At 42.9% G+C, this 26,682-nt stretch overlaps 1 protein-coding gene across 1 annotated transcript in view; it reads left to right on the forward strand.

Moving 5' to 3' along the window:
• The first annotated feature begins 11,214 nt into the window (after positions 1-11,214).
• LOC122401348 (GATA-binding factor A-like) overlaps positions 11,215-26,682 on the forward strand; it is a 58,582-nt gene continuing 43,114 nt past the window's right edge. Inside the window, exon 1 of the mRNA XM_043403433.1 lies at positions 11,215-11,746. The gene's annotated coding sequence lies outside the window, so the exon portion shown is untranslated. The remainder of the gene's footprint in view (positions 11,747-26,682) is intronic.

Genomic DNA, 26,682 nt, shown 5'->3' on the forward strand with positions numbered 1-26,682 from the left:
TTCGGTCCCCGGGGGCGTCTCCGTCGCTCTCGAGCGGCGTCTTCCTGGAAACCGGGTCGCCGGTACGCGGTTGTCTCCGCGCGTGTAGGTACACGTGTACGGGGCACGTACACGAGCGCGCTCGTGGGTGCTCAGGATCGGCCGTAGGTTCTGTAATAGCCCTGTGGGCGAACGGGTCGCGTCATTGGAAGGAAAGAACGAGGCAAAAAAAAAAAGGATGAAAATCCCCGAGATCGCGACGTATCGTCGTGGAACGTTCCGTGGAAAGAGAGAAAGAGGTACGATTTGGAATCCCGGCGACTCCGGGAACAAAGGGGTTGACTGGGCGAGGAGGGGGCGATCCGCGAAACAACGTCGAGAACGCGAGACGCGTGGCTCTGAGATAGATTTATTTCTCTTGGAGGGGTCAAAATGGCCGCTAGAAGTAATCCCATATGGATATCAACACTAGTAACTATATTATCGATATCAACATCGTTGAATAGGAACGAGATTAAACTGGGGTCCTACTATTGATTAGCAGGAGCTTACAATTGTCCTAAGTAAAACTAAGCAATCGATATCAACATTATCAAATTTTTCTTGGGAGGGGGTCAAAATGGTCGCTAAAACTAATCTCATATCGATATCAACACTAGTAACCATATTATCGAGATCAACATCATCAAAGAGGAACGAGATTAAACTTTTGCTCTAGTATTGATTAGCTACATCTTACAATTATCACAAGTAAAACTAAGCAATCGACAACAATTCCACTTAGTCACTACCAACAAGCAACAACTGTATCTTGTCACTTTCAAATCTCATTTGCAACAAACACTGTTCTCCATTTTGCCTTTAACAGTTAAGGTCCTCCCATATATTGCCATAATTCACCACCCCAAGAAGATCATCTCGACAAACAACAGCTCTCCAAACTTCTCTCGGACTGGAAGTGCTCCATTTTGCCTGTAACAGTTAAGGTCTCCCCATATATTGCCATAATTTACCACCTCAAGAAGAACATCTCGACGAACTATAGCTCTCCAAGCTTCTCTCGGACTGGAAACTCAAAGATGGCGAATTTACCAGAAACCTGGTGGACCAAGGATGATAGAGGTGCTCCATTTTGCCTATAACAGTTAAAGTCTCCTCATATATTACCATAATTCATCACCCCAAACAGATCATCTCAACGAACAATAGCTCTCCAAGCTTTTCTGGGACTGGAAACTCAAAGATGGTGAATTTATCAGAAACGTAATGGACCAAGAATGATAGAGGTGCTCCATTTTACCTACAATTAAGGTCACTCCCATATATTATCATAATTGACCACCCCAAGAAGAATACCTCAACGGTCCAAGCTTCTCTCAGCCTGGAAACTCAAAGATGGCGAATTTACTAGAAACGTGATGGACCTAGGATGATAGAAGTGCTCCATTTTGCCTATAACAGTTAAGATCCCCCCATATATTGCCAGAATGCACCACCTCAAGAAGATCATCTCGACGAACAATAGCTCTCCAAGCTTCTCTGGGACCGTTACCTCAAAGATGGCGAATTTACCACAGTCGTAATGGACCAAGGATGATGGAAGTGCTCCATTTTACTTACAACAATTAAGGTCACCCCCCATATGTACATATTACCATAGTTCACCACCTCAAGAATGACATCTCGACGAACAGTAACTCTCCAAGCTTCTCTTAGCCTGAAAACTCAAAGATGGCGAATTTACCACAAATATAATGGACCAAGGATGATAGAAGTGCTCCATTTTACTTACAACAATTAAGGTCACCCCCATATGTACATATTACCATAATACACCACCCCAAGCAGATCATCTCGACCAACAATAGCTCCCCAAAGCTTCCCTCGAACCGTTACCCCAAAGATGGCGAATTTACCACTAACGTAATGGACCAAGGATGATGGAAGTCGCTCGTCGCAGGTGTCGGTCCACGGTTCGACGGAAGAGGGCGGTCACCCCGCGTCGCTGGTCTAGCGTCGGTCAACCAACAAGGAGACGCTGCACCCTCCGATTGTCTGATCGGCGCCACGCCTATCTCCACCGTTACTTAACGGGCGAGCTGCACCAGCCATATTTCAGCCGAGCGTCCACGTACGAGATAATCGGTCCAGCGCGTCGGGGCGTTCCAGCTGCTCGTACTCGAAATCGGATTCGAAGCGTTTCGCCGCCGCGGGATCGATCCGATCGGTGATCGCGTCTCCCGTTCGCGGAACCGAGCAAACGCGTAAACGTAGCGAAGAAACTCTGCGTGGACTCGGAGGCGTAAACCTCTCACGCGGCGGTAAACTTCCTCGCTAAAAGGTTCCGGGGCGAGGTGGCCGTAAATTTTGGGCCCGCTATCGGGGCCCCGATAAAACCGTTCGACCTTCGTCCGCCGCGGGGGGAAGCGTGGCTTCGACCCGGTGGGTCTAGCGGGGCCCCCGTTGGGCCCGAATAGATCCGGGCGAATAGGTCCCCGCGGAACGACGATCGAATTCCCGGCGGAAAACGGGCCCCCGCGGCCCGGGGACGGGCGCGACTTAATTGGCCTGCGACGCGTTCCGCGGGCCCCGTCGACGAGGGGCCCGAGAGGTGGGAGGGGGGGGGAGAAAAATCGCGAAACAAAACAGCGACGGCTAAACAAAACCGGACGGGGGGGACTCTAATGCGTGTTACGGGGCGACCAACACAGGCCACGTTCTTTCCTGGAAGCAGTTGCGAGCTCGTTCTCTCGAGATAATTTTCGTCCCCGGGGCCCCACGGAGACGTCAAACCACCCCTCCCGCCCCCTCGTCCCCCTCGGGACTGCTTATCTGCAGCCTTCCACCGCGGTCCGATCGTTCCAGCGACTACGAATTCGCCGATGAGTCCCTCGCTATAGCGCGATTCATGGACGGTTCGGTGCTCGTCGGAACGTGTGACGCCATATTGGTTATGGAACGTGTTCGATTTTAGGGATATCTGACTCTATAATTGAGGTTACCGGACTCGAGAATAGTATTTGTTTAGGATTTGTGTCGAATGTTATTCATACAACGTATTAAATTTTAAAAATAATGATTTATGTAAATATTTAAGTATATTTTTAATAACATGTTTACTTCGAATATCAATTAATCATTTTTCTAAAATTCATTTCATTTTATATTTTAACCCCTTAACGCTCATGCCCGAGTTTGACTGCTTTGAAAAATGATATTTGTTTAATGGACCGATTTAAGGGATGACAATATTTGTTTTTAGATACAACATTGTAATTAACAAAAATCGCATTTTGATAGAGCTTAGAAACAAGTTCAATAAAGAGAACTAATCATTGTTGGTCCACCCGAAAAATGTGAGCGTTAAGGGGTTAATGCAACTGTCGACATAAAGGGTGTCCAATAAAAAAATGCTCCATCAGTGTCTGATCAGTAGATATAAACTAAATCAAATCGTTATTAGTGTGTTTAGAAGTGGAGCAAGAACTGTTACAAGCTGGGTGAATCATAGTGTTTCATTTCTAACGCTCGAAGAAAGTGAATCTATGCTTATAATTCGTGTATAATTTCTGTTATCGAGTTTTGGTTGTTAGAAAATTGTCAGATCCGAGCTTAGAGCGTCGATAAATTTCTCGAGGGTGAGTTTAATTAATCAAACGCAAGGTACCGAAGGGAATTATGGTTGAAACGTATGAAATAAGTGGTCCAATCTAGATGGCGCGATTAAATCGTAATGCGTACAAAGGCCCGCATACAAGACGCTCGAAGGTGCATTTACGTTTTTATTGTATTTTATTTACTTATTTCCGCGAGAACGCGCCCAGAGGCACGATAACTATATCCAATTGCGGAGTTTATTTTCGCCAATTGCGACGTAATAGTTGGCATAAATCGAACGCGATGGCCGCGTGGGTCTTCGAGGGAATCTAAGATACAAACAACGAAGGGAAGACGAACGACCATTTATCCCTTGCTCGTCGAGTGAACGTAAAAATCTCAATAATAGAATGAAATATTTCAATGAACATAAATGTGTGGTGGTTTTATTGGATCTGTATATCGAAGCCTGCAATTTCAGTATGAAAAATGGAGATTTTTGCAATGTTTGCCTGCAGGTGGTTGGAAACAACAAAGCAAATCGATGGTTGGGAATCTTGTGCTAACAATAATCCCGAGCAGTCGCCATTTTTGATACTGGAAAAACTTGTTAATTGAAAGCTCGATGTCTTTCGTCGATGATCTGATCCCCTAGTTCCACTTTCCAACTTTAATTCAAAAATTATCGTTCTTCTTATTGCAAAACGACTGGGGATCTTCGTTCTTTGGGCAGTTCTACTTATCAATGTGAATTTATTGTTTCATTATGTTATGAGTGAAAGGTACGAATATTGAAGATTGGAGACACTGGAGTAGATTGTACTGAGACACACTGACTGAAAGAAAATCAAAATGGTGGATATATAGGTAAAAGAAGCTAGAAATTTGGCTTTTCGAAGTCGAAGAATGCTAAACTGATAAAGTGAACAATTGGGGACATTGAAGATGGATTGAAAAACAGACAAATTGAAGACTTTGAAACAAGGATATCGTCGACAAAGTAGCCAACAGTAGCGACATATATTCAGCCAAATTTTAATATTGCAACTGAACAATTGTTTTATGTGAAGATAAGTCGAAGAATAGTAGAAGAACCAGGTCAATTGGAGACGTTGAAAATGGATCAAAGGACAGACAAATTGGAGACTTTGAAATAAGGACCTCCTCGACAATGCACCAGAGACGATGAATCCATCTTTACAACATATTCAGCCAACGTTTAATATTTTAACTGAGCAATTGTTTGTCTATGAAGATAAGTCGAAGAATACTAGAAGGACCAAGTCAATTGGAGGCGTTGAAAATGGATTAAAGGACATACAAATTGGAGGCTTTGGAATAAGGATCTCCTCGACAATACACCAGAGACGAAGAATCCATCTTTACTATATATTCAGTCAACGTTTAATATTATAACTGAACAATTGTTTGTCTATAAAGTAAAAGTAGTTCAATGCTAATCAAGTCAATTGGAGGCGTTGAAAATGGATGAAAGGACATACAAATTGGAAACTCTGGAACAAGAACCTCTTCAACAATACTCCAGAGACGAAGAATCCATCTTTACTATATATTCAGCCAACGTTTAATGTTTTAACTGAACAATTGTTTGTCTATGAAGTGAAAGCTAACCAAGTCAATTGGAGGCGTTGAAAATGAATCAAAGGACATACAAATTGGAAATTCTGGACCAAGGACCTCTTCAACAATACTCCAGAGACGAAGAATCCATCTTTACTATATATTCAGTCAACGTTTAATATTATAACTGAACAATTGTTTGTCTATAAAGTAAAAGTAGTTCAATGCTAATCAAGTCAATTGGAGGCGTTGAAAATGGATCAAAGGACATACAAATTGGAAACTCTGGAACAAGAACCTCTTCAACAATACTCCAGAGACGAAGAATCCATCTTTACTATATATTCAGCCAACGTTTAATGTTTTAACTGAACAATTGTTTGTCTATGAAGTGAAAGCTAACCAAGTCAATTGGAGGCGTTGAAAATGAATCAAAGGACATACAAATTGGAAATTCTGGACCAAGGACCTCTTCAACAATACTCCAGAGACGAAGAATCCATCTTTACTATATATTCAGCCAACGTTTAATGTTTAAACAGCAATTGTTTGTCTATGAAGATAAGTCGAAGAATACAAGAAGAACCAGGTCAATTGGAGTCGTTGAAAATGGATCAAAAGACATACAAATTGGAAATTCTGGAACAAGGACCTCCTCGACAATATACCAGAGATGAAGAATCCATCTTTACCACATATTCAGCCAACGTTTAATATCTTAACTGAACAATTGTTTATCTATGAAGTGAAAGCTAACCAAGTCAATTGGAGGCGTTGAAAATGAATCAAAGGACATACAAATTGGAAACTCTAGAACAAAAACCTCTTCAACAATACTCCAGAGACGAAGAATCCATCTTTACTATATATTCAGCCAACGTTTAATATTTAAACAGCAATTGTTTGTCTATGAAGATAAGTCGAAGAATACAAGAAGAACCAGGTCAATTGGAGACGTTGAAAATGGATCAAAGGACATACAAATTGGAAATTCTGGACCAAGGACCTCTTCAACAATACTCCAGAGACGAAGAATCCATCTTTACCACATATTCAGCCAACGTTTAATATTTTAACTGAGCAATTGTTTGTCTATGAAGTGAAAGTCGTTCGATACTAACCAAGTCAATTGGAGGCGTTGAAAATGGATCAAAGTACATACAAATTGGAAACTTTAAAATAAGGACCTCCTCGACAATACACCAGAGACGAAGAATCCATCTTTACCACATATTCAGCCAACGTTTAATATTTTAACTGAACAATTGTTTATCTATGAAGTGAAAGCTAACCAAGTCAATTGGAGGTGTTGAAAATGGATCAAAGGCCAATCAAATTGAAGCCTTTGAAATAAGAATCTCTTTAAGAAGACAATAAAGACGAAGAATCCATCTTTACCATATATTTAGCCAACGTTTAATGTTTAAACTGAGCAATTGTTTGTCTATGAAGATAAGTCGAAGAATACAAGAAGAATCAGGTCAATTGGAGACGTTGAAAATGGATCAAAGGCCAATCAAATTGAAGCCTTTGAAATAAGGATCTCTTCAAGAAGACAATAAAGACGAAGAATCCATCTTCAGCCAATCTTTAATACTGTTAATACAGAATTCAAGCAACCAGCAAGAGCGACGAAGAGAAGAAGGTTGTAAGAAAATGTAAAATAGTAGACACGTCCGAGGACGAAGCTAGAAGTTCGTGAGAGGGTTTCGATAGACGTGAGCAGAGCCTGGTGATTGGGTTGGATTAATGAGTATGTCACTGGATTGGTCCCCATCAGTGGCGGCGAGCTTTCGTCGGTGACCGTTCGCTGGCATTCTTTCTCCGGCCTGGTCGACTCCAGTTCCAGCAGCCACCAGAATCGCATTCCACGTCTGGCCCGCTAATGGACGTTCAATGGTCCCCGGGGCGTGAGTACACCCGGAAAGTGCTCTCTCCCTATTCTCTTATCCTCACGGTTCCGTTCCCGAAACTCCAACCGCCAGCCCGGTTCAAATTCTCTAATATTGGGCCTCCGTGTCCATCCAACCCCTTTGGGCGTCCTTTGACACCTATCCATACGATTATTCACCGATAAAGTATCACCAACTCATGGATTTTCAACGTTAACACATTCACTGTCCATGACCCGTATACGGGGCATAGCCTCATGCTTTTGTATACGTCACTAAAAAACAGGACAGTGAACGCGTTAATTCTAATTTAAAATCAGTAAAATATTTTTTATTCAACTCCAGTTTGTTTGAAAATGTGAAATTAGCTTCATGACAGATTTGGGAAGCCTTGTTTTAACTTTTTAAGTGTCTAATTATTTTATTATAAATACGGGGCTATGTATATGTGCAACAAAAATTAGGTTCTCATAGAATAACGATATGCGTTTCTCGAGAAAGGTGTATCAATGTTTCTATAATATTTAAGTCCTTTGATAGGGGAAGCTTCGATTTTCCGCCATATTTAATCGTGGATATAATTCACTTTTGCACCATTCTTGAGAGAGATTTCAATCTCTGTACGAAGGCTCGATTGCTCGTAGCTAATAAGTATTATTGGAATTTCAGAAAATACCAGGAGCATAAGTCCACCGTACTCGCTAATAATTACAGAGTTCTCGAGTGTAAGAAGTTTCTCGAGCAGTACATTTCTGTTTACCTGAATTTCCAGGAGTCGTAATTAGGTATATCTGTCTTAAACATCGTTTGTAACCTAAGATCCCCCCGTTTGGGTCGCTTCAGACCTAACCCAGACCTTTTTCCCAGGCAGAGAGTCCCATTTTCTCCGTAACTCTCTGTATTTCATTGCACAACACAATTTAAATTCGTCGAGTTTCCCCCCGAAAGCAAAACCCATCGTTTCATTAATTTCGACGAGTAATTCCTTCATTTCAGTGTATTTAACAAACGTGTTAAAAGAATAGTATATCAGTAAAATATTTAGCAACGTGGATTCGACGACGCGACGCTAGGAAGATGACCGCTGGTCCGCGCAATGGCGCCGAGAAATCGCGAGCGACGCGACCGACTTGACTCCCAAAAGACCTCACAAGAGCCAAGAATCGGTGAAACATTTTCAGTTTTAAAGCTTCTCGAGCATCTTGGGTCGCAAACTGTTCGAAAAAGCACGTTGGAACACCGAAAGAACAAACTGGAGGCGTTCTGTCGCGTTTAAAAGTCGCGCGTAAAAGAAGCAAAATGTCGGAAATGGAAATTCGACGTGTTCGTTCTTTTTCTATCATTTCTTAGATACAATGCAACTGATCGTGGATCTGTATACTGTATTCTAACAATATACAATACATTTTTGTTGCTAGTCATGTATATACATCAAATTCGAAATTACACCCCACTATTTTTGCGACCAACTATACCATTCTCTTCCATTATAATTATCAACTGCTTTACGTAAAAGCACAAGTATTTTTTATCAACACGTAAAATTAGAAAGTTCGTGGTTGAATGAAGCATCGTAGGTACACCGATTCGTGCAATAAAATTTCCACTTCCGGGCATCGTTGCACTCGAAAAAGCTTCTAGGATCGGTTTACGAGGGAACGTCATCTGCGAAAAACGTTCCGAGCGACCCGGACACGCGACGGAGCACGCGCGTATTTTGCGCCCAGTCACCGATCCCCCCCCCCCACCCTCTTATCGGAAAACCAAACATAGCGTGCCAGGTAGGAACCCCTGCGAGGCGATAGTTATCGGTAACACCGGAAGTCCGTATCCAAGGGGGACCCTCGAGCCAGACCCTCTGCTCTTTACCTCCCCTCTGTCCGTTCTCGCACGCACTCGCGTTTTCCCGGCCCCGAGGTACCGTGCTTTTCCATTTCCAGAATTGGCCAAAGTGCCATTCATGCCCTCCGAACGAATGGCTCGATCCTTATCGCGACCGGAGATCTCACAATCCCTCGATCCTTGTTCCTTGACGTCTCTGGTCTCACGGACGAGACAGTGTTCCCAAAGAGTAGCCAAACTGTGAATTACAACGTCATTCATCCTTTAATTTCGAACCCTAGACTCTGTAGTTACGTTCGTGTATTCAAATTTGGCGCCAAAGTGAGGAAAACAACAATGGCGCGAGGCTATAGGCTCCATGGGTGCGTTGGTAATTCAAATTGAGCACTAAAGCGACGAAAACGACCAAAAATGGCACGTGTAAGGGGTTAAATACGAAACTGTAGGCTCCACGATTGCGCTGGTGATTCAAATTAAGCACCAAAGCGACGAAACCGACCAACAACGACACATGTAAGAGGTTAAATACGAAACTGTAGGCTAATCGACGAAAACTAAGTTTCTAGGAAGGTTGAATCAGCAAACGTCTTGAAACGAGAAGAAATATCGAATCTAGAGGTCAAAAGTACCACCCTCGAGCGTTTAAACGACCGACTACCAGTACATTCGCGTTATTACGATTCTCACTATCGCCCTGATAGATACATAATTGACCAGAGCGTCGGTGTCAGCTCTAGATTGTCGAAACTATCTCAAAATGGCGTATCCGCGGACAGCGTTCGCGTACGAACGTTACCAGGGATGTTCCTAACCAATAATATCGCGTCGAGCCGAAGCTCGGATTGTCCGTTACGGGCCTAATTGGAAACCGCTGGTTAATTGCATCGCGATTAGGTTACGATCGAACGCGTTCGTTCCCCGACGCTCGGGATAAATCGGTCCTGGTCTCGCGCAGATAACGTAGCTGGGAGCTTGCCCGTCGAACCCGCGGCATTTTCTCACCAGGACGATTTATTGCACTAGTCGTGGACGAGATGTTCGTAAAAATTCGTGTCCACGCCACTGAGAATGCATACGAGCCTCGATGTGTTATTGGCGGAGGGCGCTGGTCTCGCTGACCGATTCGCGGACACTCCAGTGTGATTCTGACTAGCCACTGGCATGGAGCTATCAAATTACAGAAGAGTTTTAAACGACCACCATTCGTAAGAAAATAATCGCCTGGAAGGGAAGACGTTGACATATTTCGTGATTATTCCTATTGGATATTATGGGATATATTCAACACGACATTTATTAGCAATCACGCCTCGCTGTAGCGGTTGTTAGGTCTATTGTATTATGTATACATATTCCTGAATCTATCGGGTGAATTCTTTTATACATTCACAGGTATAATAACGCCTATTTTACACTAGTCGTTTCAGTTTTGTATTGTATTTATAGGGTTTCCACCAATTCCGACTAATTTTTCAGAAACACTAGAGTCAACTACTACCCCCAGTTAGACACTTTACCAAATAATTTTAGTTTTTAATTATATAATGTCTCCGAGACACCCAACAACAATATTGACAAGTTTACAAAGGGTTAAGAGACCTAACATCGAAGAAACACCACCGTTTTCACGGAACAAAAACCGAGGCAGACGCGGGGGCGCGCGAGAAGACGAATAGATTCGGGAGAGGGCGTGCAAGGAGGGAGGGAAAGAGAAGCGGAGAGAATTACGTAGGTTCGTAAGTCAGTCTCGCGGTGCAACGCGGATTTCCGAAGATATCGGAGAGGTACGATCCCGGGGCCCGCCGCGGACCGGGCTTATCCGGGCCCGATCTGGTCGGACATTATAGGGCCCGACAACGCGCCGTGGTAGGGAGAGGCCCCGACCGCTCGGGAGTATGGTAGAGGCGAAAAAAGATTTTATGAAAATTGCCCGGGTCGCGCACGGCGCCCTTCGCGGCCGTGGGCGGCGAGGTCACGCCCACCTGGTGCCCGGCGCGTCGCGCCTCGCGCCGCCTAGGACCGCCCAGCGACCGCGTCGCGCGCATCGCCGCCTCTCGCGCGCCGCGGCTCGCTGTCTCTCTTTCGTCCGCTGCTCCCCAGTTGGAACCCGGCACGCCGCCAGCGCGCACGTTCGTCGCGTCTCTCTCTGGCGCCCTTCGTTTCGGGTCGGTTACCCGCCTCTGCCTCCGCCTCCGCCGCCGCCTCCGCCCCCTGCGACTCCATCGACCCTCTCCCCGCCCCGTGGCCCGGACTGCCTCGCCAGAGGTGACTGTCCAGGGCAGTTTCGAAGCCGCAGTCAACGGTTGCACCGCGTTCAGGAAGTAGTCTCGCTCGGTCGTACCGTTGCTCGTGCCACAGCGGGTTTCTCGCCCAGTTCCACGAGTGTTTCTCGAATGTTCGCGATACGAATCGCGTCCACGCGCACGCGTCAACGACTCTGATCCGTACACGATCGACGCACCAGGTGCCCAGGGATACGTCGCTGCGAACACGGGTGTCGGGGTCTCGGGGGTGCAGTGACAGAAATGTGCGCGCGACAATGACGGGTGCGGTACCCGCGGAGCTGACAAGTGCGGGTGTTTGACGCGCGACGATCGACCCGATGATCGAACTCGAGTGGAAGCGATTTGCGCGAGACACAGTGACGCGATCGTTGGAACTCAGGCGGGCAGGACTACCGCGGGAGTAGACGCGCGATAGAGAAGAAGGAATTCGCAGTGGAAGCAGAGGAAACCACGGAGAGGACGGCGGTGGGATCCTTGGACAGACTGAATTCGAATTCGAACTCGAACTCGAACTCGAACTCGATCCTGATCGCGGACGGTAGGATGTCGAGCTTCGACGAGTGATCACGAGTGAGTACACGGTTTACTTTGCCCCGCGAAAAATCAGTGTCCGGAACAACGGGCTTCCGGCCGTCTCGGTGATGACGGACTTTTACATGACAGCCGGGCGATAAACGATTAGTACACGCGAGTCGTCGCGATTACCAGCCGTTCGTCGGGAAGGATACGGGCCGTTATCTTCGCGCTTATATCGCCGCGAGTTAACGCGACGATAAGGTTAATGGCGATGGCGGTAAGCGAGAATCGTACAGCCCACGGTTACCGTTCTTCGTAATCCCGGGGAATTTTCGAAAAACCGCGAATCGCCATAAAAAACACGAGGTCTGCTCTTTCGATCGAACGTGAGATCCGAGCTAGACTGTTTGGTGCCCCAGAATTAAGCTTGGCATAATTTTACTCAGAATCTATCAACTTGCAATTTCATCGAACGCGGGAATCATTTGTGAATCAACTTCACTCGATCCTCTGCGCTTGAACCGATAATGTACTATCCGAACTAAGAAAAATATAAGTGGTGGGGGGGATCGTTTCGAACAAACCGAAACTCCACCGTAATTTTCCCGTAGTTTGGGGCACATTAAGTGCTCAAACATTCCATATTAAGCTTGACACCTTAACTTTTCGATTTTGATCACTATAGTTGAAAGATCATTCCTGATCGTTCCTTGTCTCAAATTTAGGGTTTTTACTCATAATCTTTCAACTTGCAATTTGTGAATCAGCCTTATTCGATCCTGTGCGCTTGGACCGATAATGTACTATCCGAACTAAGAAAAAAATAAGTGGTGGGGGGATAGTTTCGAACAAACCTATACTCCACCGTGATTTTCCCTTAGTTTAGAGCACATTAAGTTCAAAAACATACTATATGAAGCTTGACACCTTAGCTTTTCGATTCTGATCACTATAGTTGAAAGATCATTCCTGATCGTTCCTTGTCTCAAATTTGGGGTTTTTACTTAGAATTTTTTATCTTGCAATTTGTGAATCAGCCTTATTCGATCCTGTGCGCTTGGACCGACAATGTACTATCCGAACTAAGAAAAAAATAAGTGGTGGGGGTGATCGTTTTGAACAAACCTAGACTCCACCGTAGAGACAATTCCCTTCCAATTAGAATCCCGTATTCGTATATCTTCCGTAACTTAAATTTAAAATCCGTTTTAATTGCAAAGTTTTATACCTTCCATTGCCAGTAGAGATAAAGCATTTTCGATCGCGATTGCGAGCACGGATGGAGGAGCACAGAATGGAGGCTCATGAAAACAGACATCGAGCGTTGAACGATAGCTTCTACGTTTATCGCGATACATCGAAGCATGCCGGCACCGCCATTCTTTCTCTAGCTGTTCCCTTTATCTGAACGGCCATTTCCCGTAGGAACCACGAGTTACGCGATACGCGTCGAATCGCCCGCCAAACCGCCGCTCGTTCGATTTACAGTTAGCCGCGAACTCGTTTATCCGCACGTAGGTTTCCTCGACGCGGAACCTTCGCTTTTGCTCGCGAGAAACTATGTATTTCTCGCGTATGCAGCCGAAAATATTACCGAGAATCAATCTATTAATGGTTTTATAGCGCGCAGAGATTGTAAATTGTACCAGTTGGCAACTCACTAGGGAATTTTATTTAGTTTTATAGTGTGCAGAGATCATAAGTTGTACTCGTTGGCATCTTAGGAGCTTTGCATAGTAGATTTATATGGGGTTCACTGCGTTCTGAGTAGAATTCGATGCATTGAAATCACTGTAATAGAGTAGAAAGCCCTAGGGGAATTTTATTTAGTTTTATAGTGTGTAGAGGTCGTAAATTGTACTCGTTGACAACTTACGAGCTTTGCATAGTAGGTTTATATGGGTTTCAACGCGCTTTAAGTAGAATTCGAAGCATTGAAATCATTGTAATAGAGTAAAAAGCTCTAGGGAATTTTATTTAGTTTTATAGTGTGCAGAGATCGTAAATTGTACTCGTTGGCAACTCACAATCTTTGCATAGTAGATCTATATTAGGTTTACTGCGTATCCAGTAGCATAGAAAGCATTGAAATCACCATAATAGAGTAGAAAGAACAAGAGAATTTTATTTAATTGTATACTGTGCACAGGTCGTAAGTTGCACCCGTTGGCAACTCACGAACTTTGCACAATACATCTCTATTAATCTTGCTACATATTCAGTAGGATTCAAATTTAGTATGAAAACTATTCTATTTGATTTTAACTAATCGAACTGTTCTTAATATTCATCGAGGGTATATTTAAAAAATAGTAACAAAATTTAAGAAAAACAAAACGAACTTCTAAGATACCAAATTAAAGAAAAAAGTAATCTCTGTGTTTTACATTCCTTATACGCCGATCGACGCCATTGTTTTCCGATCCCAATTAATTTCCATCGATGTATTTGACGAAAGCAAATAACAATGGCGACTCGTTATTGTATTTTGACCGCTGAAAGAGATCGTTCGGTCGGTGTGGCCGGGTCAGAAGGAGTTTGGGAAACGTCGAGCCAAAGGGGACAGTCCTTTTAAACGGATACGAAACAAAGAGTACCCGGTTGCGCGCGCGATAACGTATCGCGAGGCGGCCGATACGAATAAGTTCCGGTCTTCCGCGGCCGGCCAGGCGTGTAACTCTTTCGAAACGACGCGGGCTGCGTCGCTTTCGGCGATAGAAAGGGAAATATAGATAGATATTTATTGTCCGGGGACAATACACACCGTAAGAAACCGTGAAATAATACCAGTTTCGACGACAGTGCCCCGAAGATCGTCGATTAGAATTCCAAATTGGACGGGGAAACTCGAGATCCTCTCGTTCGTAACGTCACAGAGTCGTTTGTTAAGTTTGTCGAGGGAATTGTCGGTTAAATAAATTTTAACAGAATTATTCAGGAGTGGCAACGATTCTATTTCATCGAGTAACTTTGGCCCACATAAATTGTTTCTGTGGCTAAATAATCGAGTAAAAAGTTTGTCAAGGGAATTGTCGGTTAAATAAAATTGCAACAGAATTATTCAGTCGTGGCAACGATTCTATTTCATCGAGTAACTTTGGCCCACATTAATTGTTAGTTAAATAATCGAGTAAAAAAATTTACATAGATTCTTCTATGAAATTATGGCAATTGAAAATTCATGCTTTGCGTTAAGAATTTATTTTATTCCAGCAGGCGTTCCGTCGCGAACATTTCATTGCTCGTTCCTTTACCTCTTTTATCACGTTTTAAATTAAATTGCAATTATCTACGATTTTAATTTTCAACCGTGGAACTCTCGTTCGTCGAACGATTTTTTCCCCCCAGCAGTAAACGTATTGTGTTATTGTTTTGATTGCTGGCCGTTTGGTTGCAATTTGCTGCGGTTGTTGGCGCGAAATTTAAAATTGAAATTAATCGCGCCGTGTATAACTGCTGCAGAATTTAAAAAATGTAATGAGGAACGCGTAGGAACAAGTAATAAAATATTTAAGCGGCCATGATGGAACACCTGCAGGAATGAAATAAATTCTTGGTATAAAATACGATGGGATACATTGTAAAGTGTTGCATTACAAACGATTTCGATGTTTTTGTGGAATATTATCTCACATAACGTTGCGTTATTGAAAGATATTTTGTATCGTCGGAAGATACCATCTTAATTTTTTGGGGGATAAACTTAAAAGGATCAGAGATCGTTGTAGTGTAATAAAATTCGATTTGCAATTGTCTAAATATTGTTAAAAGATGTCTAATTACTTCCATTTGATCCAACATAATAATTTTATAACGACAAAGCGTTAACGAGAAGGTACATAAAACGAGGTTGTCTAAATAAAATAAATACTGACGTGCAAGCAAGCTATGGAAATGAAATGTCATTTTCAATAGGGGCTTCGAGAGAGAAAATTGTTTAATAATAAAATAAATATTCATTAATCGTAGATAGGTTGAGATGTCCCTATGCAATTTAATCCTTGGAACATTAGAAGCGGGAAATTTCAAAATCTGTATTTTATTGAGAATAGTATTGTCAGGAAAGAGTTCCACGATTGGAACAGTCTGATCGAGTATAATCCGGATCGTATTTGGACCAGCGAGAGCCAACGTGGGCGAACCTGCGCACCTTTGGCTCGTTCTCATCCAGAGATCCTCGATCCTGACAAAATTTTTGTCTCAATTTCTCCCCTTCCCTTCCCAGGCCACGAAACAGCCCCCAAAATCGTATATTTCCCATTTGGAATGATTGGAAAAGGGTTATTGCAATTTCAAGAAATTAAAAATACAACAAAATGGTCTTTTCCGATTTCCTATATTCTTCATTGTTCTTGTACAGTAATATTCCACGGAATCTTTAAATACACAATTTTATTAAACGCGAGAATCATTTAGAAATCAGCTTTATTCGATTCCGTGTGCTTGGGCCGATAATGTACTATCCGAACCAAGAGAAAAAAAAGTGGTGGGGATGCTGATGAATCGCTTTGAGCAAATTGAGACTCCACCCTGGTTTTCCTTTACTTTGGGGCTGATTTAGTGCAAATAATATCATATTAACTAACAAAAATTTTCATTTCGTTCGTCCTTTTAGGTTTATAGTTATAAATTTGTGGATTAAAATCCATCGATGGGAATTTTTAAGTGAACGTAACATTTCTATTCGTTTATCGCGAATAAAATTTTAACAATTTTATCATTTTACCAATTACCAATATTACCATTGTTGGTATCGGTTTGTTTACAATATTTGTTGCCATTTTTCGTTGGTAAATTGCATTTATATTCGGTAACGAGAAGGGAAACGTCTATAAAGAGAGAGTGTCAAAAGTGAATAAAATTTTACCATTTTACCAATTTTACCATTTTACCAATTTTACCATTGTTGCTATCGGTTTGTTTACTATGTTTGTTGCATTTATCGTTGGTAAATTGAGTTGCAAGCTTGAATAAAATTTTACCACTTTACCAATTTTATCAATATTACCATTGTTGTTATCGGTTTGTTTACGATGTTTATTGCATTTATATTCCGTAACGAGAAGGGAAACGTCTACAGTGAAAGCATCAAGCGTGAATAAAATTTTACCATTTTTACCATTTTTACCAATTTTACCATTTTTACCATTTTTACCATTTTTACCATTTTTACCATTTTTACCAATTACCAATACCACCATTCTTACTATCGATTTATTTGCAATGTTCGTTGCATCTATCTTTGCTAAATCGCGTTTATATTCCGTAACATGAATGGAAACGGTCGGAGGTGCGAGCGTCGGGGGCGACACAGTGCCCTAAGTGCTCCTAACGCTGTCGATGGTCCCGGAGAAAGGGCGGCGGGGAAAAAAAGGACGGGGCACACAGCGTGGCAACCGCGAGGGGCCCACTTTCTCCGGGAACAAGACGAGGCGCCGGGCGACAACCAATTAGGCCTAAAAACCGGACGAAGTGTCCTCGTCGGACGATGCCGCCGCCGCCGTCGGCGCCGTCGCCTCGATGGAAAACCTCTCAGGGGTCCCCTTTTGCGCCACGGACGGCCGTTTCCCTCGAGTGCGACGATACGAGTTCAAGAGTCGACCGAGATGGGCCTGCTTTGTGTACACCGCGCGATCGCTAGCGCCACTTGGCATTTTTTTTCTCTCTCTTTTTTGTTCTCCTTCCCCGTCAGTATTTTTTTTCACACACAGAAACACGCTCGATAGACTCGACAAATTTTCTACCGTGTTACTTTTCCGCTAAAAATTGTGGCGACTCGATAAAACGAATAACAGTATTGATATAAATTGTAAAAAAATAGTATTAAATTCTGGAAAGAGGAACGATTTTTAATATTTTGTATTTCCACCTAAAATTGTGAATTCGAGGTTATCGTTGGTTCTGATGCTTTGTATTCAGTTTCAATGCACGTTAGGAGTTTGCATAACCGTGCAATTTCAATTGTAATCTTATCTGCAACATGGATAACTTACAAAGTAAAATTTACGTACTATCTGAATCGTCAATGCCATCGGAATGCATATCGTCCGTAATTCTTTATTTATTATTTCATCATTTATTGCTCTCCTGCCAGTGTGCTTCTTCTTTTACGTGAACGTGCCCCTTGCAGTTGAAATAAATATGTAAATGATCCTTGCAGTTTGACGTATTGTTAATAATTGAACAGACAAAGCTCAGTGATACATAATTAATTTTAGAGTAATATTAAAACAGTCGATTAAATTTTTCTCGATTCCCTCGAGCTCCTATTGGTTAGAAACATGGCGCCCAAGGGCACGTGTCCCTTCTGCCATCGCCTTGTCACGGATCCTGCCTCCAGTGCATTTATGATGATTAGCATCCGGCGTCGTGCGCGGTTGCAATCGCAATAACAAACCAAACCAATTAAAAAAAAGAAAAAGTAACTAATATTATCTAGCAATAGTACTTAATATCTTGGCCAATAACACCCCCAAAATCTACAATTTAATCCTTCGTGGGCGGCCATTTTGATTCCAGGTAAAAAGATCTAAAAAAAAAAGAAAATAGTAAAAAAAGGACTAAGTAAGTAATATTATCTAGTAATAGTACTTAATATCTTGACCAATAACACCCCCAAAAACTACAATTTAACCCTTCGTGGGCGGCCATTTTGGTTCAAGGTAAAAGAATCTAAAAAAAAAGAAAATAGTTAAAAAAGACTAAGTAAGTAATATTATCTAGCAATAGTACTTAGTATCTTGGCCAATAACACCCCCAAAATCTACAATTTAATCCTTCGTGGGCGGCCATTTTGGTTCAAGGTAAAAAGATCTAAAAAAAAAGAAAATAGTAAAAAAAAGACTAAGTAAGTAATATTATCTAGCAATAGTACTTAGTATCTTGGCCAATAACACCCCCAAAATCTACAATTTAATCCATCGTGGGCGGCCATTTTGGTTCCAGGTAAAAAGATCTAAAAAAAATAACATCCATTCAAATACCACTTTCCCCAACGTATCAATTCAATTATAATTCAATAAACCGTTACACGATCAATTTTCCTTGCATAATTTACTAATTAGGTAGCACAAAATTTCCCCATAGATCCAAAAAATTCACGAGATCGAAGCGTCGAGAGTGGTTTTGAAAATAGGATTCGCGGTGCGTTAAAACAAGTAAATCGACGATTTATGGGTTGAACACATTCGAAACGAGATCTGGAGGCTCGCGGTGAATTTTCACGAGTTCGATCCGGCGGTGGCCAGAAACGACGATAATGGAAGGAAGCGCGGAACCGCCGTCGTCGCTTCGTGGAACGGCGACGGCCGGCGTCGGCCCGCAGTTCGACGCGCGAATAAACCGTGTCGGGGAACCGCGAAGCGCGCTTAATTTACCGTAATAGCGATTCCGCGTATCGGATAGGATATTTTTATTGGCGTTCGCTTTCGGTACGATACGCGTTTATTGAATGTCGTGTTTATCGGGGATCGTAAAACGATCGTTAATGCTTTTACGAATCGATAACGATCTCCACGGGTTCTCGTAATAATGACGTTGCCACGCTGTCTGCCCGTCGGATCGATAAGATCTGAAACGATCTCCGGGCTCGTTCGAGATCACAAATAGGAGGAGTTTCGTAATTTATCACGCGCGTTTTTCGGGTTGTGTATCTCCGGACGCGACACCGATTCGACTCCGTGGACGACGAGGTACCATGCAAATTCCCCCTCCTCCACCCCCCTCTCGGGAGACCTATCCGTCGATCTACCGCCCCTGGACCCCGCGCGAACATCGATCGATGGGATCCAAGAGTCGCTGCGGAGCAGCAAATTTTTCATCTCACGGTCTGGCTTCGTTTCCCTTTGATCGGGACCGAGACGCTTTCCAGAGTAGGCACTCTCGATGCTTTTCAACGGACGAAAATACCGGCAAACTGGTTTCGTTCCGTCTACGCATCCACCGGGATCGAACGGTATCGATATCGAAACATCGACCGTGCAGACTCGCGTCCCAGACTCGTGCCTCCACTTTGGTTGGCTAGGTATCTTCTGTATTCGTCATCGACCCATTCACGATATTGTTGAGTGCTGTATAGTCCGACGCGAGAGTTCTAGAGCTCCAGAGTTGGTCATTAAGTGTTATAAAGTCTCGCTCTATTGTTCAATGTCTCCTTAAGTTTATTAAAGTTCCCATCTGCTGTGTTCATCAATCAGATGACCATTGATAGCATCATTAAGTGCTATAAAGTCTCGCTCTAGAGTTATAGAGCCTCGTAGTTGATCAAAGATTAGTTGTACCTATTGTTCAATGTCTCCTTAAGTTGATTAGAGCTCCCATCCGCTATATTCCTCATCAGATGACCATTAATAGAATCATTAACTACTATAAAGTTCCACCTTTCAGGTTTGGAGTCCCAAATGTGATCAAACTCTAATTGTGCCTATTGTTTGACGCCTCCACAAGTTGACTAGAGTTCTCATCCGCTATATTCATCATCAGATGACCATTGATAGCATCATTAATTACTATAAAGTCTCACTGTAGAGTTCTAGAGCCCCAGAATTGATCAAAGTCTAGTTGTACCTGTTGTTCAATGTCTCCTTAAGTGGACTAGAGTTCCCATCTGCTATATTCATTACCAGATCACCATTGATAGCATCATTAAGTGCTATAAAGTCTCACTCTAGAGTTCCAAAGCCCCAAAGTTGATGAAGATCTACTTGTACCTATTGTTCAAAGTCTCCTTAAGTTGACCAGAGTTCTCATCTGCTATATTCCTCATCAGATGACCATTGATAGCATCATTAAGTGCCATAAAGTCTCGCTCTAGGCTTCTAGAGCCCCAAATGTGATGAAACTCCAACTGTGCCTATTGTTTGACGTCCCCACAAGTTGACTAGATTCCCCATCCGCTATATTCATCACCAAATAACCATTGATAGCATCATTAAGTGCTATAAAGTCTCACTCTAGACTTCTAGAGCCTCAGATGCGATGAAACTCTAATTTTACCTGTTATTTGACGTCCCCAGAAGTTGACTAGAGCTCCCATCCGCTATATTCCTCACCAAATAACCATTGATAGCATCATTAAGTGCTATAAAGTCGCGCTCTAGACCTCTATAGCCCCAAATATGATCAAACTCTAATTTTACCTATTATTTGACGTCCCCACAAGTTAACTAGATTCCCCATCCGCTATATTCATCACCAAATGACCATTGATAGCATCATTAAGTACTATAAAGTCTCGCTATAGACTTCTAGAGCCCCAGATGAGATGAAACTCCAACTGTGCCTATATCACTATCACCCAACTCGTAACTCCATCCAACCAGCGCTTCCACGAATGAAACGACGCGTCGCCGAAACATCGACGACTGTATCGGCAACGTTACAGCGCGAAACGATTCGCGGCGAGCAACCCAACGATCTAACATTCCGCGAATCCTCGTAATCGCCGTGTATGCGTCGTTCGATTGCTTTTCTCCTTCGTTCCCGGCCGCGACACACACACGCGATACACGCCAGCGCGGAGAATCCTCTTTTAATCGAGCCCCGAGCGCGTTAGTTACGAGCCTATGATCGTTATTTAAGGAGGCACGTCGAAACGATCCTCGCGAATGACTCGCCGCCTTATAGCGCGACCGACGCGCGTTTCGCCAACTGTTTACTAGGAATATTGCGCCAGAACGACGCAATAGGTATAAGTTTACTTTGGACGCGCTGTATATCTCCGCCGGATCGTCCACCGGCGACGACGTTTCACGCGTTCGAACCTGACTGCCATTTTGTTCCACGCCGATAGCCTCGTTTCTCACCTTGCTTCCCCCATTTCGTTTTTCGAACATTTTTTTGCCTGCGAACCGTACATCCCCTCTAGTTCAAATTTTTTACACGTATCTATTGATATCTACAGAGTATGCTCAAATTTTTTGGATGCAAAATATCCATAATTGGTCGTGCTATGATTTTTTTAAAATAGAACAAATATGAGTGTCTTCTTATGGGTCCCCTGCAGTGTCCACCATTTTGGAGGTTAGAAATGAAACGTAAAAATGGTGCTAGAATAAAAATAGTGGGTTCTAGAATAAAAATAGAAAATGAATGATTTAGAAAATGGTGACACTTTGAAATTTAATTGTCAATTTTTATCGCCATTATTTCACACTGAACGTGAATGTGGAACCGTTTGATTTAGTTTTTCTTGGCGTTTCGCCATGAGAGTGAATGTTTGGAGGTCCTTGGCGAAAAGTTGCGGGGCGACGTGGTCGTGGATTTTATTTATCTGTCGTTCCGGGGGACCGAAAAACGCGTCTAAACTCGCGTTGGAGGGGGTTAATCGACGAATGGGACGCGATGCAACGCCGCGAACGATCCTGCGGCGGACACGGTGCTCGCCTGGCCTTTGGCCTTTGATAAATGCACGAGAGAAAGCAGCTTTTGCGCGCTTCCCAACTCTACGGAGCCGTGGCGTCGCGATCGTAATTCTTTCCTCGAATACTATCCACGAAGAAACAGAGAATCGATCGATGGGACCTAACCTAAACTAACCCGGATCCTCCGACGAACCACTGCCCCCGCGACGACTTAAAAACAATCCTGAATAAATTTTATTACTATTCATAGCGATAATAATAAATTCCAGGTAGTATATGTAGCAAAGAAATCAGGTCCATCCTAGTTATTAACATTAAATTTTAAATCTATTATAATTCCTCAATTATAATAGATTTATTAGACGCCATATTTGAAACTTCAGAGCTCGTAAATATCTCGGTAATTTCTGTTGAATTCGATTAAAGTAACGATACGGATATGTACCCCAATTAAAAGAAAATACTGTGTTTCAACGCGACCATCTACACGACAGGTTTTGACACAAGTGCGAGCAATTGATCTCCATAAATCCAGCGTTGATGTTAATATGGCCGACCACCGAAATACCCGTCGTCTTATAAAAGTTTAATGATTTCGAGGAGATACAATCGTCGACGAGTTTCTCGTGCGTCGTTATCTCGTTATCGCGTGCGGAACGGTTCACGAGCTGAAACTGGAGACGACGGACGTTCTGGTCCGAGTTGACGCGCAGCTGTCGTAACACGGCGGCTGCCATAATCAGCAAAAACGGTCTCTTTCGTTCCGATTCCGTGGTCCAAGTTGATCAATTGGCGTCGATAACGGTCCACGTGGGCTGTTTCAACTGGTACAGTGTAGCTTATAACAGAGCACGAATCGAAATGTCGATTTTAGTTTCCTCGGGACTTAAAACGTTGGCCGCCATGTTGGTTGAACGGTGGCTGGAGACTTTCTGTCTTACTTCGCATATTTAACTCTTTGGAAATGGTCGAATCGTGCAGTAATCTCGGTAAATCATCGAACTGTAACGCGAAAAATGGAAATATTCAATAGTTCATCGATGTATTTAATAATAGGCATATTTGTGGTAGGAATTAGGGCTATTATCAATAGTTCAATGTGGCATTGACTTAACAATAAAATATATATCTTTAATATTCTGTTAATACACATATAACTCTCAAACCCGTGTACAGACCACTCCCTCCACCAGGCATACAACTTAATAAAAAATAACCCCACAATATTAACCTCTTCAGGGAAGATTTTTATTTTCTTTTTTTTGTCTATTTATTATTGATAGTAACTATAATTATAAAAATAAAAAACTAAACGTTCGCGTATGTGGCCAAAGGCGTGAAGAGGTTAATCAAATAGAATTTTGACCATAGTTGCCTAATGTTTTTGGCGTAGAAAAAAAAATATTTCGAATGGTTCTGAAAAAATTATTTTTGGCTCCGGGGGTCGGGTACAATCATTTTTGGTGAATAGACATACCCCCAAAATCCCACGCAGTTTCGAGAAAAAAATTCGAATAGGTAGGCAAATTTTTCGGCGATATTAAAATATTTCAAATCGTTCTGAAAAAATTATTTTTATTTGCAGGGGTCAATTACAATCATTTTCGGTCATTAGATATAGCATCGTAATCCTATTCAGTTTTGAGAAAAAAATTCGAGAAAATGTGAAATTTTTCGACAAAATTAAAAATTTCCAAATCATTCTAAAAAAATTATTTTTAGTTGCAGGGATCAATTACAATCATTTGTGGTGAATACACATACCTCCGAAATCCTACGCACTTTCGAGAAAAAAAATTCTTTACCCGAAACAAAAACCTTAATATAATCATGTTTATGTTTAAAAGATCATAACTCCTGAAGGGATTGGAGGTTTGTAATGTTTCAAAATGCAAACTATGCGTATTTTGGCGAAGAATATTTAAAAAACCTAACGATGTTGGGAAGGTTGTTCCTTGATATCATAAAGTCAACGAAGAATTTTCCGACGAAGGGTGGCTGCCATCTTTGAGGACCAACCACCCACGCCTGATGGCGACTGACGGTACTACTCGCTTCACACCCTGAACTGGGAAACCCCCAGCAGTTCTGCCAACCCTCGAGACTCCTTTCCTGCGGGAAGAACTTTTGAATAACACTTGGATCGCCATTCAGGCGGTGCACGCGGTTCATTCTCAAAGATGGCAGCCTCTGCATAGTTGCAAAGGTAAAAACCTCTCTCTTTAGGTCAAAAACCCTCCATATTTAATTCTCCAAACATGTGAGTTCGGTCAAATTCCCTTTGGAAAGCAAACTTCTTAAAACGAGTCGAGTCAAAATCCTCAAGAGATGCTTCTAATCCTAGCGCTAATTGTACCATTCCCATCCTTCTAATCGAGAATTCCTACGATCATCTAGCCTCTACAGGCATTCTGGATGTAGCATTCGTGTTGTTCCTCCCCATCAGAAGACCCCTCTCAACTCCTCTAGTTAACACTTAGCTATCGACAAGTGACCACCTAAATGAAAAGATCATCAAAGGTTACCCTTCTATTTGACGCGATTCCCAATCTCAGCAAGGATGGCCCACCCCCAGTGGGCCATCATCCGCCAAAAAAGGACGTTCTCACACAAGATGAAGCCTCCTGCCCAACTATCGAATCTTCCAAGAAGCTCCACGCCCCAAATTTCCGATTCCCCAAATCCCCAGGACTCTGGAGGCTCGTCCCATGACAAATTCTCCAAGCCTGACGTCTAGGAGGTCCTGGACAGTGGTCTACGGGGCCAGTCGTACCTACCCGGCTGAAAGTCGCGACGACAGCCTGGTCTGTACAGTTATATCCTGGATCCAGGATGAAGTCGTTCGCGATTGAGCAAAGTAGCAAACTTCTTAAAACGAGTCGAGTCAAAATCCTCAAGAGATGCTTCTAATCCTAGCGCTAATTGTACCATTCCCAACCTTCGAATCGAGAATTCCTACGATTGTCTAGCCTCTACAGGCATTCTGGATGTAGCATTTGTGTTGTTCCTCCCCATCAGAAGACCCCTCTCAACTCCTCTAGTTAACACATAGGTATCGACAAGTGACCACCTAAATGAAAAGATCATCAAGGATTACTCTTCTATCAGACGCGATTCCCAATCTCAGCAAGGATGACCCACCCCCCAGTGGGCCATCATCCGCTAAAAAAGGACGTTCTCAGCCAAGATGAAGCCTCCTGAAGGATTCCTGCCCAATTATAGAATCATCCAAGAAGCTCTTCGCCCCAAATTTTCGATTCCAAGCCTGACATCTAGGAGGTCCTGGACAGTGGTCAACGTAGCCAGCCCGGCTGAAAGTCGCGACGACAGCCTGGTCTGTACAGTTATATCCTGGATCCAGGATGGAGTCGTTCGCGGTTGAGCAAAGTTCGCGACGAGGAGGCAGGGGGGGGAATAAGGAGGCAAAAGGATCGCGCGGATCCCGGGAGTCGTGTAACAGCCGCGCCTGGCGGAGGCTCGCGCGCGCGCGCGCGCAGAAGGTGTTTGCATTGGCCTAGTGGCGAGGCGTTCGCAGCTTAAATTAATTACCTCGTCCTCCGACGTAACGGGTCTTTGGCCGACGCGCGCAAACTTACTCCGGACGCCGCCTCGCGATCGCTCTATACGATTTTATCGGATTTCAAGCCGAGTTTACGCTCGCTTACCGATCCCGGATTATCTCCTACGATCGGCCTGATCGTAAACTCGACTAATCGCCTTCGACCGACACACCCTGTCCCCCGGGTAACACCGACCCCGGACCACGTTCTTCCTTTTCGATACTCGGCGATCGCGGACGCGTGAATCGTTCACACGCGCCAAAGAAACCACGCGAACCGTTTGGATTTCCTCTTTGTTGTTTGTGTCTGGGCTAGAACTGGGTTAGATCTTTGTTGTTGGGTCTTTGGAACGTGTAGAGGATGGTAACTAATCTGTTAGAGTCGATCTTGTATGGTGTTGAGGCCTAATTGTTCCCTAGATGGCTCAAAAGTAGTCGATTTTCGGAAGCAAGTGAATCTGTACTTTTGGAGACTTTGGTTTAAATGTTATAGAATAGTGAATGTATGGATGAATTATTGAATATTTCTATTTCTCGCGATATAGTTTGAGGGTTCAGTGGCATTACTGCACGATTCAATTGTTTCGAAAGGGTTAGAGAAGCATAGAAAGACGAAAAGGCGCTAGCTACTGCTTGACCAAGATGGCGGCCAACTTAATAAGTTCCAAGGGACTTGAAATACGACAACGAAAGAGTTCTCGTGTAGATGGCGAGGAATTGATTTTGTTCGATGATATATTCCCAAAATTCAGGCGTTTTTGAGCGATTAAACCCTGCAAACGTGTAATTATTCGCGATTGTTCGATATGAGATTCACGGAACGCACTTTTCGAGGATCCCTGAGGATTTTCAATAAATTTTTTGTCCTGATTCATATTATTGTTGAAATTTACTATCTTCATTAGGTTCCTTAATTTCATTAAATAGTTTAATTTTATTAATTTTTTATTGTTAATTAATATAGAATTAAATTTAAATATGTATGTATATTATTTCACCAAAATTATAATTAATTTTTTATTTTTATTAAATACTAAATAAATTTAAAATTATGATACGTTATGGTACGA

This window comes from Colletes gigas, unplaced genomic scaffold (assembly GCF_013123115.1).
Source record: "Colletes gigas isolate AHSC1104 unplaced genomic scaffold, ASM1312311v1 Colletes_gigas_Sc00002, whole genome shotgun sequence".
Taxonomy (NCBI): domain Eukaryota; kingdom Metazoa; phylum Arthropoda; class Insecta; order Hymenoptera; family Colletidae; genus Colletes; species Colletes gigas.